Genomic DNA, 13,910 nt, shown 5'->3' with positions numbered 1-13,910 from the left:
TGTTGAAATACATAAGTAAATCAAATACATATTATAATCAAAATATCTGAAATTCAATTTTTTCCCAGACTTTAAATGACAAATCTATAGCGATGAGTGTGGTTAGTATATTATACCTATGAAATAATAATAAATTAATGTTTATTTAACTTTTGCCACAACAATTTATGAATACTTACTTTAAATAGGTACTTACCTATATAATTTGATTATAGTATAGAGTACTTGTTTTTATACATTTCTTTCTAAACTACGTTATTGTTATGTATATTTTAAAAAATTACCAATTACACCGACATTCAAAATGGAAATAATTTGGTTGAAAAATTGATAACTCAATTTATTTGATTTGGGAATAATTTTATTTATGTGATTAGCATTGGTAAATGTTATTGGTATATGTTAAAATATGTATATTAAATAAAAAATGCTGATTCGTTAAAATTTAAAAATGTTCAACATATTCTAAAATTGATGTGTCTCCATAGCAATAATGTTACGTGTACTTGCAGTTCAGAGGAACAATAGATAATATATAATATATAACTATCTGATCCGGGATCCAGGATATTAATATAACCAACATGACTATTTATTATTACAATGCTTGAAATGTCTTTTTAAGTGTAAATGATATTATATTTTAATGTTCAGCCATCTCTACCAACGCCGTCCGTGAGATTCGCAACAGTATAGTATGAGGTAGATAGCGGACCCCGTTCTGTTTGGAACGAATGTAAGTTCCCACACTAGATATAGCAGGTAAAAATTACACCCGGGTATGCATACTTAAGTTCCCACACGAAAAAAAATACACCGAATACAAACTTCCTCCCCACTTTATTCAGACTTAGGACTGACAACTTAAATGTAGTTGGTTTGGTTAAAATGTGTTTGTTTTTGTGTTGCAAAAAAAAGTACAATCAACTTTTTAATTGAATCTAGTCCAAATATATAATAAAAATTAATAATATAATATGTAGGTCCACATATTATTTGTATAGGTATAAAATAATAATAGTTATAATAATTATAATAATAGTAATAGAAAAAATTAAATTATATATTATTTCATATTTGGCTTATTGCGAAAGCTCAAACCCTTCACATGGTCATACTGTGTAATTATTTTTGAGTTATAATCTGATATTTTGTTATTGATATAGTTCCCCCCCCTAGTATTTAGGCTAGTGCTAGTTCTGATACAAGTCTTACTACAAACGCTTGCGAAAGTACAAATAATATGTGGACCACACCTACACATTATATTATTAATATTATTAATTTTTATTATATATTTGGACCAACGACGTTTAAGTTATAAGTCCTAAGTCTGAATAAATTTTCGTGTGGGAACTTACGTACGGGTGTAATTTTTTTCCGTGAGGGAACTTACATAATATGTACCCGCTTACCTGCTATGTCTTGTGTGGGAACTTACTAAACCCCGTTGTTTCTTACCGTGGAACATATAAGCGCCAAAATGAGATAAGAAAAACAAAGTTGTATCGTACGAAAGCGCCAAAATCGTATCGTGGTGCCGATGTCATATATGGCTGTTTGTACGTTAATTTAAGTATCAAATGTATACCAAGTCTGTGGCTTTTACTTACTTCCTCCTACGGTGGATTAATATAATCAATTAACACAAAATCCTAATCCAACCTAACCTAACTGAACTAAAATCCGACGAATAAAAAAAAAACTTATGCATATAATATAGATAATGGAATAAATATAGCAGTAGGTATATAGTACAAAATATATATGAAAAATTGGAACAATCGATTTTGATAAATTTTTTTAAATATTAAAAAATCATTCGTTTATATATTTTTTTTTATTTTAATATTTTTCTTATGGATTCACGTACACATTTTGTTAGAAAACAACAACATGGTTGTTGTTTATATAGTTAAAGAAATGTGTTGTGTTCGGCATTTGTGTGTATTTGAACAATACCTGCAGAACTTTGAAATATCGAAATATTAAAATCATTGTCTTGCATTTTTCGAATTATGTACAAATTATTTTGTATATCAAATAAAATATATTTATCAGCTATAGCTGATCCCGTAAAAAATGACAACTCTTAAAAAAATGTGATAGTTCAACTCCTTTTGGGTGTAACTCGTTGCAGCAAGTGTGGTTCAGACACCCTATGTCGGATCGCGGACAAAGTGCGACAGCATATCAAGTAGGCAATCCACCTACGGTGGATTGCAGAAACGCCAAAGATCGTGCAACTCAGCCACCTTTGTAGGCAATGTGCGAAAATTCGATTTGATGCATGCTTGTAACTGATCTGCCCGATAACCAATTGCAACCAATAAAATAATAAACACTAATTTCTACTAATTATTTCTCCTATAACCAATATCAACCATTTATAAACAAAAATTTCCATCGGCGTAGCCGTTCTCAATTGATGACTTACCATACATTTTTCACACCATTTTTTATATATATAGATAATATCTATGCATTATTGATTATTGTACAAGCTATTACAGCAGTTAAAAAAATAATATAAATTAAAATCAATCATGCGTTAGATGATAATTTTGTAAATTTATTATAATAATATAGTTAAATTCAAAATGGTTTTTAGTAATTTTTAACGCTGTATTCATAATAAGTAATAATTTGTATGAAAAGTGTTATAGAACAATGGACAATTGTCAATCATTATAGCCAATAGGTTCCTATGATTCCTAAAATTTTTCTTAAGTAATAGCACATTAACAATAGATTATCAATTAGCTATCGTTAAATTGGTAAATGATACCATTTTGAATAATATAGGTAATTGTTAAGCCAATTCAAAATTAAAATGTTTTTATTTTTAGTTTGAAGTCTTAAGAATACGTTTTGACTCTATACCTAAAAAATGAAACAACGAACACTGTTTTGTTTTATACTTTTATTACTAAAAGATTTCTTAATGTCCATAATATAGTCAGGGGCGCCATTTCAGTTATAAAATAGGGCTGCCAAATTTTTTACCAGGCCACAGTTATAAGTTATAACAATGAAAATTGAAATGTAGCCATGTTGGAGATATTTCTAACCATATTATTAGGGATGAAAAATAATTAATATTATAACTGATAACACTGTTAAAATTATAATATCATTATTCATTAATATACATTTTCTTTCTATATCTTTAATATCTAAGAATATCTATGTGTATCCGTTTATTTATAAAATATCTTTATCTTATATTAATTATTTCAATTAATTCAATTTAACTGATAAATCGGGCATCGGCGCCAGCATGAAATTAAGGCAGGCCAATACGATACGACGAAAAATAGGGCCGCCAATGTATACCTTGCGATACCCCAAATGGCGCCCCCGAATATAGTTCTCTATTGTAGAGTTTTATTCTTGTCACATCTTCGCTCGGCAAAATACTACCTACTAATTACTATACATCTCCCGCGGTATAATTAATATTCGTCTCAATTTTCGTTCACCATTCAAAATACTAAATGTATTCATTTCAACAACCATTTACGTTGATTTCCTCATTTAAAATATTATGGTTATTATTATTTATTATAACATTTTACTTCTACATGTCGTTCACGTTTTTATAGATAAGCGGGCTATAATCTTATTTTCAAACAGTTAAATTTGTTTATAAAAAATATAAAATCTGACTTCAATCTTTAACGTTAATACATAAGTAATAAGTATATCCGTATAGGTATATCAATTGTTTTACTATAGTAAAGATACAACAAATATTGGGCGATAATTATTAATCATGTTTATTTTTGGGTAAATCAATATTTTTTACAGTTAAATTATAGAACATTAATATTGATGAGTTGAATTTACTTTTCTATTTCAACAATTTATTTGATTTAATTGTAATCGAATCTGTAAATGTGTTAACAATTAGTAGGTATGTACCTAACTATTTAATTAAACCCCTTAAGACATATAATATGTAGGTAATATTATTATTATTATCTAACTAGAAAATATTTTATTTAACCTTATTATTTTCTAAATTTTTATACTGCTGTTGATTTCTATAAATAGAGTTGTACAATCGATTGAAAATCTGAAAATAGTTTAATTATTTTGAATAGGTATAATATAAGACATTAAGATTATAATTTAAATACATTCGAATCTAAAATACAATTTACAAAGTATTACTGTGTATTAAAATTATGTAATATTTCATTATTTTAAACATGCGAATTTTCTAGTAAGTGCATACAAACTATGTAAAAATTCTTAATAATCTTTAATAGTCTTAACAATCTTTTCATTTAGGATATTAGTTTTAAAATATAAATACGAAGGACTGTTGTAATGATATTATTTAAATAATTATAATACAAAATAAATGGAATAATTATTATCTGATATTATTTCCTCAGTGTTGAACTGTAATATTTATATAATTGATAGAGATAGACCTACATACAATTAAGATATTAAAGTCATAATTTAATATTTATAAAGCTGATCGTTCGTAGTGTAAAAATAACTTGCTTACTATTGGTATATTTGCTGACCATATTCAACGACGTATGAGCTTTTGAAAATTAAAAATTTGGATTTAACATTGAATTAGGAGGTGTAAGTTAGATACAATTGATTTTATAGGTACTCAGAGATTTAGTAATGAAGTTTTTATAATTTCGTTTATTGGTATTCATAATATTATAAAATACAATGTCTGGACTATTACACTTACCTATTGGTAGACTTTATGTTATTGTAATTTATTTTTTATTTTTTACATAGCTTGATTCACATTACATAACTTTATTTTTTAGAAACCTTAGTAACGTGATCAACCTATTTTTATCGTATTGTGAGTAGGTAGTGTGTCGTGTAGTGTGTGTTCTACTGCACCAACCAGACTAACCGGTACTGAAATGGAGTTATCTTGTCCAACTGTCCCAGTGACCCGTCGACCCGACCTAAGTAAGTTGGACTGGTCGGAATACCTACCGAACAGTAGTAGGTATAATGATTTAATTTATACTGAGATGGTGTTGATAATTTTTTTGGAAGGAATAAATAGGAGGTCCTGATCTCTAGATTACTTTCAGAGAAAACCAAGTTAGAGTAACTCAAGACTTTTTCATCGTCAAAATTATATCAATACTCACTTAATATATTCATCTCATACGACGATGATACGAAAATAACGTAAAGCCATGTTTTCTTAAATCCAATCATTGTTGATATTATTAGTTTCTATAAAATAAATACCTACATAAATTAATTTTTCGATGACTTATTATAAACCAAGATAATAACAAGCTTTGAAAAAATATTGTAATAAATTCACAACTTAATGCACAACTCCTTTAGTATGGCAAATCAACTTAATAGTTAAATAGTTTAAGTCAAATAAAATAAAATAGTATATTATTAAAATTTAGTAGATACAAAACCATTAAATGTTTCTAAGCAACAGAATTTTTTACTTACCTTTACCCCAAATAGTCAAATGATTTATGTTCTTTTAACAATTAATAGAGAATATAGGTGTGGTTCGAGTTATTCAAGGTACTGCAAGAGCACAGACAAACACAACTACCTAGTATTTTACGTACCATTCCCAATATATTTTTATGCAACACTTACATAATTGTTTGTATTTACTAACTAAACGATTTCAGTTGGTATGTTCATGCGGAAGCCTGGATTAAGGAAGAGGGGCATGGCCACCAAGGCACAAGACTTGAATTTTTTTGGGGCTCTTATTTTTCACCATACATTTATAGTATTATTCTAATTAATATTAGGTACTAATTAAATATTGTACGCAAAAGAAAATATAATATTATTATTATTAATTAACGCCTGTTAGGGCAATTTTACAAAGGTAAAAGTAATTTTTGAAATACTTATTATTACAATAGTTTATTTTTTTTTTAGGCAATTGTTTCGAAATAATTCACAGAACATAGTATCATTTGGATAATATGTAGCAGTGTTGGTAACCAGAACTAACCTACGAAAAGGGGGTTGACTCATTTGCCAGACGCATTAGCCTGTCAATGGGGTGATTGCGACTATAATGAGGTACGAATGGATAGAGATTGAGTAGATCCTCTAAGTCTAGAACCAACGTTTAAGTATCGAAATATTCTAATAATTATATTGCATTTATTTTATCATCTTAAGAATGTATATTGAATAAGTACAATTTTATTTGATATAATAAAGATGCAATAAACATTTCATAATAATTATTAATCAAGTTTATTTTTGGGTAAATATATATTTTTTTATAATTCTATTACAGAACATTATTAATATCGTTGTGTTGAATTAACTTTTCTATTAGGTACACCGTACATCCATTGATTTGATTTTTCCATAAGAGGCAAATTAAAAATTTACGGTATCTGTAAATATATTTTTTTTCTAAGTAAATATATAATTAAATCACTTATGACATGGTATTATCTAAATAGAATATAATTTGTTTAACCTTATTATTTCATAATTATTTATACGGATGCTGATTCATCTAATGAACTTTCATCTTCAAATTGTAAAATCGGTCGAAAATCTGAAAATAATGTAATTTAAAATAATACAATATAAAACATTATGATTATGTATCAATACAATTATGTACTACTTCATTATATTAAATGGATGAATTATATAAAGAATTTGCTTACTATTAGAATATTTGTTGACCATATTCAACGACGTTTGGGCTTCTGAAAATTAACATTTTGGGTTCAATGTAGTATTGGTAGGTGTTATATTTGTGTTATACACAGATTTAGCAATGAAGTTTTTAAAAAAGTCGTTTATTGATATCCGTCATACAGTTCCTAAATTATTAATAACCTATCGGTAGACTTCTTGTTATTTATGAAAAACAAAGCCTAATTCACAGTACGTAGTAGGTATATAGGTACATTGATTTAATTTATACTGAGACGGTGTTGGTTATTTTTACAAAATGAAAAAAAATGGGAAGTCCTATGTCCTCGAGTTACATATACATATAATTCCAGATTTTTTCATCGTCAAAATTATGTATCAATACTTACTAAATATGTCCATACAAAATGATGAAGACACAAACATTGCTAATATGAAAAGAACATAAAGCCATGTAAACTTGAACATGATAAGTATTTCGATTTGGTATTAGTTTCTATAAAACAAATAAAAAATAAATTTTTATGACTTCATTTACCTAACTAATAGTAATAAGGTTAAAAATACTTAATACAATATGATGTAATGCATAACTAACTTTGCGACAAATTAACTCAATATGTAGTTTAAATAAAATAATATATTTCATTATTAATAAATGCATTACTAAAATGTAGTCAATAATAATGTACTAAACCATTATTATATACATGCATAAAATATTTCTATGCAATAATCAATGTTTGGTTTGGAAAATATGATCATGTAGGTAAGGTACCTAGGCAGAATGCAATTTTTAAACCATAGTATAATTATAGCAATAAATATAATATATAATATTATAATGTATATCTTAATATCTATTCGACCGCGACTCGTGAGTCATCTTGGAAAATCTTAATTATTGTGAATCTATGTTTATACTTAAAATATTAAAACACTAAAATAAAAATATTAATCGTATAAAAAATACTTTATTTACCTTTATACCTGAAATTATTTATGTTTTTAGTATTACCTAATACATTACCTAATACATTTTAGTATTTTACAATGTACAGTCGTATTTCGATTAATCGGTTATATTATGTGGCGACTTCTTTAAAAAAAAATAATCGATTAAACGACTGTAGCATTGGTCGAAACAATCGAACATCCCTACTCATACCCAACACTACTTTGTATACTATTATTGATTTTTTTCATTATAACCAATAATATTTATTAAAGTGTAAATATGAATTGTTTGCATTTACTCACTAAATAATGCCATTTTGAATGCTCATGCTTAACAATTCTAAAACAAATTTTTCTATAATTTTTAGTTCCATTTTTTTTTAGTTTTTTTTTTTTTATAAATATCAATAAAATTTTATTTGTTGGGTGAAAAAGCTTGAAAATTTAATGCAAGGCTCCTACTATATTGTTACAATGACATTTGAAAAAAATTAAGAATCCTTAGTCACAGTTTTTATTTATAAGCATTTAAAGTTCAAATATTGACAAAATACGAAAAAATCACGAAAATTAGCAAATTATTTTGAGTTAAGAATTCATAACAATTTTTCTTTTTAAATCTAAGATTTTAAAATGTAATACAAGATTCCTTATAAGATTATATACCTTTATCAAAAAAAAAAATGTCTATAAGAAAGTCAAATTAAATTTTTACGAGCGTTTGAAGTTCATATTTTCACAAGATTGGATATTCACTCGATTTCTCATGTAGCGGTTTGGTTATTTTATTGTTATTCAAAAACGAATAACTGTAGATACATGAAAATTTTACTGAATGTTTATATTAGCATTTTCTATACACCATACAATTTTGAAAATATTTTGAATCTTTTTGAGCTGTTTACGGACATTTTCAGTTTTCAATTTTTTTAGTTTATTTTTCAATAAATATCAATAAAGTTTTATTTGTCGGGTAAAAAAGCGTAAAAATGTAATGCCAGGCTCCTGATATATTTTTACAATAGCAGTTGAAAAATATTAAAAATACGTAGGCACAATTTTTTTATAAGGATTTAAAGTTCGAATTTTGACAAAATGTTTCAAATTTCAAATTTAATAATTATTTTGTAGTAAAAAATTTATAAAATATTCAAATTTTATAGCTAAGGATTGAAAATTTAAAACAAGGTTCCACGTAAATAGGTTATATATAAATTACTTTATTCACAATAATATCATCAAATATATTAGTAATACCATAGGCTGAATGTCCGTTTTCGCTCAGAATCGTTTTTCTTATACAATGATATTAATTGAACTCAAATTTAACACCATCCATTACAGTGACCCACTTGTAATCTACTGTACAGCAGAGTGACATCCACTTACCCACCATTTTTTTTTATTTAAACTTTGTATAGTAACTTTATAACAATATAAATCTCGGCAAACGCCTATGAATTAATACCATGTTTCTCAATGATATTTGTGTTTATTTTTGAATTTTTTTGGGGCTCTTATTTTTCACCATACATTTATAGTATTATTCTAATTAATATTAGGTACTAATTAAATATTGTACGCAAAAGAAAATATAATATTATTATTATTAATTAACGCCTGTTAGGGCAATTTTACAAAGGTAAAAGTAATTTTTGAAATACTTATTATTACAATAGCTTATTTTTTTTTTAGGCAATTGTTTCGAAATAATTCACAGAACATAGTATCATTTGGATAATATGTAGCAGTGTTGGTAACCAGAACTAACCTACGAAAAGGGGGTTGACTCATTTGCCAGACGCATTAGCCTGTCAATGGGGTGATTGCGACTATAATGAGGTACGAATGGATAGAGATTGAATAAATCCTCTATTCATCGTAGTAATCTTACCTGAATATATTATCATATACCCCTCCCCAATTTCTTTTGCTTTATATTCCTTTCACTTGGTTTCCTTATACGCCAAATATTCAGATTTCTTCTTTTCAATACTCCAAATAACTCTTTAATACTTCTACCAGTTAATGTTCCTACAATCTACATACATAATATACTCTTGCTTTATACCTCTTGCTTACAAATTATCACAGCTTCAAACTCAAAATCGGGGGAGTGTGTGCATTCCTTAAACCGTTGAGATCACGAGCGTTGGGTAGGCCCTCGCATAGAATTGGTGCAACAGCTACCGCACTTGCTATCCGGCTGGTAACCATCACACCGTTCCTTCGGCCGTCCACTTAAGGGAGGTTCTAGGGAGTGGGGTGAATAGGTGATAGTGTATAGGTGATTATAGTTTCTTTATTTTTATAATTTAATCATCAATACAACAAAAATTATATACATTTATGTAAGTTTTAATCAAATAGTTCATATCATAAATATTGAGTACCTATTCGTGTGTGCGATATTGAAATAGCAATGATTGCTTTTGTTTCACAGTCCAGACGTAGTAGGTACCGGTGACTTAATATAAATGCTCATAGATAAATTTATATTAATTATAATCACATTTACACATAGATTATACATGTTTTTTTTTGTACGTTTTTTACTAGGAGCCTTGGCCCCTCCCTCAAAATATGTCCTTGGTGTCACACCTGCATCTACTACACCAATTGTATTGTTATCTCTAACCTGTTGTCCCCACAAACATCCGAGATAGGAAAAAGAGCCTATATCAGTTTCTGACCTCTCATACTTGTTGTTTTACACCGTCCTAGGTTAGCCCCATGGACTTACGTTAGACATGAACAAATGGGACAATAGCATTGCGCAAAGTATGTATGCTTGATTTTGAGTATTTATTTTTTAAAAAAAATTGTCTTATTTTTTTATTTTACTATTTTTTTTTCATTTGAATTTACATCTACACATTTTGTTTGAAAACAAAAATATGGCAGTTAGTTGTTTTGGTAGTTAGCAAAATGGGTTGTATTTTGTAGGGCGTATAGGCTATAATACAGTTGTGTAATTTTTAACAATACCAGAAGTCTAGAACCAACGTTTAAGTATCGAAATATTCTAATAATTATATTGCCTTTATTTTATCATCTTAAGAATGTATATTGAATAAGTACAATTTTATTTGATATAATAAAGATGCAATAAACATTTCATAATAATTATTAATCAAGTTTATTTTTGGGTAAATATATATTTTTTTATAATTCTATTACAGAACATTATTAATATCGTTGTGTTGAATTAACTTTTCTATTAGGTACACCGTACATCCATTGATTTGATTTTTCCATAAGAGGTAAATTAAAAATTTACGGTATCTGTAAATATATTTTTTTTCTAAGTAAATATATAATTAAATCACTTATGACATGGTATTATCTAAATAGAAAATAATTTGTTTAACCTTATTATTACATAATTATTTATACGGCTGCTGATTCATGTAATATACTTTTATCTTCAATTTGTAAAATCGGTTGAAAATCTGAAAATAATGTAATTTAAAATAATACAATATAAAACATTATGATTATGTATCAATACAATTATGTACTACTTCATTATATTAAATGGATGAATTATATAAAGAATTTGCTTACTATTGGAATATTTGTTGACCATATTCAACGACGTTTGGGCTTCTGAAAATTAACATTTTGGGTTCAATGTAGTATTGGTAGGTGTTATATTGGTGTTATACACAGATTTAGCAATGAAGTTTTTAAAAAAGTCGTTTATTGATATCCGTCATACAGTGCCTGAATTATTAATAACCTATCGGTAGACTTCTTGTTATTTATGAAAAACAAAGCCTAATTCACAGTACGTAGTAAGTATATAGGTACATTGATTTAATTTATACTGAGACGGTGTTGGTTATTTTTACAAAATGAAAAAAAATGGGAAGTCCTAAGTCCTCGAGTTACATATACATATAATTCCAGATTTTTTCATCGTCAAAATTATGTATCAATACTTACTAAATATGTCCATACAAAATGATGAAGACACAAACATTGCTAATATGAAAAGAACATAAAGCCATGTAAACTTGAACATGATAAGTATTTCGATTTGGTATTAGTTTCTATAAAACAAATAAAAAATAAATTTTTATGACTTCATTTACCTAACTAATAGTAATAAGGTTAAAAATACTTAATACAATATGATGTAATGCATAACTAACTTTGCGACAAATTAACTCAATATGTAGTTTAAATAAAATAATATATTTCATTATTAATAAATGCATTACTAAAATGTAGTCAATAATAATGTACTAAACCATTATTATATACATGCATAAAATATTTCTATGCAATAATCAATGTTTGGTTTGGAAAATATGATCATGTAGGTAAGGTACCTAGGCAGAATGCAATTTTTAAACCATAGTATAATTATAGCAATAAATATAATATATAATATTATAATGTATATCTTAATATCTATTCGACCGCGACTCGTGAGTCATCTTGGAAAATCTTAATTATTGTGAATCTATGTTTATACTTAAAATATTAAAACACTAAAATAAAAATATTAATCGTATAAAAAATACTTTATTTACCTTTATACCTGAAATTATTTATGTTTTTAGTATTACCTAATACATTACCTAATACATTTTAGTATTTTACAATGTACAGTCGTATTTCGATTAATCGGTTATATTATGTGGCGACTTCTTTAAAAAAAAATAATCGATTAAACGACTGTAGCATTGGTCGAAACAATCGAACATCCCTACTCATACCCAACACTACTTTGTATACTATTATTGATTTTTTTCATTATAACCAATAATATTTATTAAAGTGTAAATATGAATTGTTTGCATTTACTCACTAAATAATGCCATTTTGAATGCTCATGCTTAACAATTCTAAAACAAATTTTTCTATAATTTTTAGTTCCATTTTTTTTTAGTTTTTTTTTTTTTTATAAATATCAATAAAATTTTATTTGTTGGGTGAAAAAGCTTGAAAATTTAATGCAAGGCTCCTACTATATTGTTACAATGACATTTGAAAAAAATTAAGAATCCTTAGTCACAGTTTTTATTTATAAGCATTTAAAGTTCAAATATTGACAAAATACGAAAAAATCACGAAAATTAGCAAATTATTTTGAGTTAAGAATTCATAACAATTTTTCTTTTTAAATCTAAGATTTTAAAATGTAATACAAGATTCCTTATAAGATTATATACCTTTATCAAAAAAAAAAATGTCTATAAGAAAGTCAAATTAAATTTTTACGAGCGTTTGAAGTTCATATTTTCACAAGATTGGATATTCACTCGATTTCTCATGTAGCGGTTTGGTTATTTTATTGTTATTCAAAAACGAATAACTGTAGATACATGAAAATTTTACTGAATGTTTATATTAGCATTTTCTATACACCATACAATTTTGAAAATATTTTGAATCTTTTTGAGCTGTTTACGGACATTTTCAGTTTTCAATTTTTTTAGTTTATTTTTCAATAAATATCAATAAAGTTTTATTTGTCGGGTAAAAAAGCGTAAAAATGTAATGCCAGGCTCCTGATATATTTTTACAATAGCAGTTGAAAAATATTAAAAATACGTAGGCACAATTTTTTTATAAGGATTTAAAGTTCGAATTTTGACAAAATGTTTCAAATTTCAAATTTAATAATTATTTTGTAGTAAAAAATTTATAAAATATTCAAATTTTATAGCTAAGGATTGAAAATTTAAAACAAGGTTCCACGTAAATAGGTTATATATAAATTACTTTATTCACAATAATATCATCAAATATATTAGTAATACCATAGGCTGAATGTCCGTTTTCGCTCAGAATCGTTTTTCTTATACAATGATATTAATTGAACTCAAATTTAACACCATCCATTACAGTGACCCACTTGTAATCTACTGTACAGCAGAGTGACATCCACTTACCCACCATTTTTTTTTATTTAAACTTTGTATAGTAACTTTATAACAATATAAATCTCGGCAAACGCCTATGAATTAATACCATGTTTCTCAATGATATTTGTGTTTATTTTTGAATTTTTTTGGGGCTCTTATTTTTCACCATACATTTATAGTATTATTCTAATTAATATTAGGTACTAATTAAATATTGTACGCAAAAGAAAATATAATATTATTATTATTAATTAACGCCTGTTAGGGCAATTTTACAAAGGTAAAAGTAATTTTTGAAATACTTATTATTACAATAGCTTATTTTTTTTTTAGGCAATTGTTTCGAAATAATTCACAGAACATAGTATCATTTGGATAATATGTAGCAGTGTTGGTAACCAGAACTAA

At 26.4% G+C, this 13,910-nt stretch overlaps 2 long non-coding RNA genes across 2 annotated transcripts; both read right to left on the bottom strand.

Annotated features, from left to right (window-relative positions):
• Nucleotides 1–6,222: 6,222 nt before the first annotated feature.
• On the bottom strand, nt 6,223–7,843 carry LOC132951239 (uncharacterized). Its single transcript, XR_009665312.1, has 5 exons — nt 7,649–7,843; nt 7,056–7,162; nt 6,675–6,716; nt 6,479–6,559; nt 6,223–6,392 (listed from the first exon to the last, which is right to left on the bottom strand). It is a non-coding gene; the product is annotated as an uncharacterized LOC132951239 (long non-coding RNA).
• A 2,895-nt stretch (nt 7,844–10,738) lies between these two features.
• On the bottom strand, nt 10,739–12,333 carry LOC132951166 (uncharacterized). Its single transcript, XR_009665308.1, has 5 exons — nt 12,165–12,333; nt 11,572–11,678; nt 11,191–11,232; nt 10,995–11,075; nt 10,739–10,908 (listed from the first exon to the last, which is right to left on the bottom strand). It is a non-coding gene; the product is annotated as an uncharacterized LOC132951166 (long non-coding RNA).
• Between the last annotated feature and the right edge of the window lie 1,577 nt (nt 12,334–13,910).

The sequence above is a fragment of the Metopolophium dirhodum genome, chromosome 8 (genome assembly GCF_019925205.1).
Source record: "Metopolophium dirhodum isolate CAU chromosome 8, ASM1992520v1, whole genome shotgun sequence".
Lineage (NCBI taxonomy): Eukaryota > Metazoa > Arthropoda > Insecta > Hemiptera > Aphididae > Metopolophium > Metopolophium dirhodum.
The sequence above is the reverse complement of the archived record's forward strand: the minus strand, read 5'-3'. Positions and strand labels throughout refer to the sequence as shown.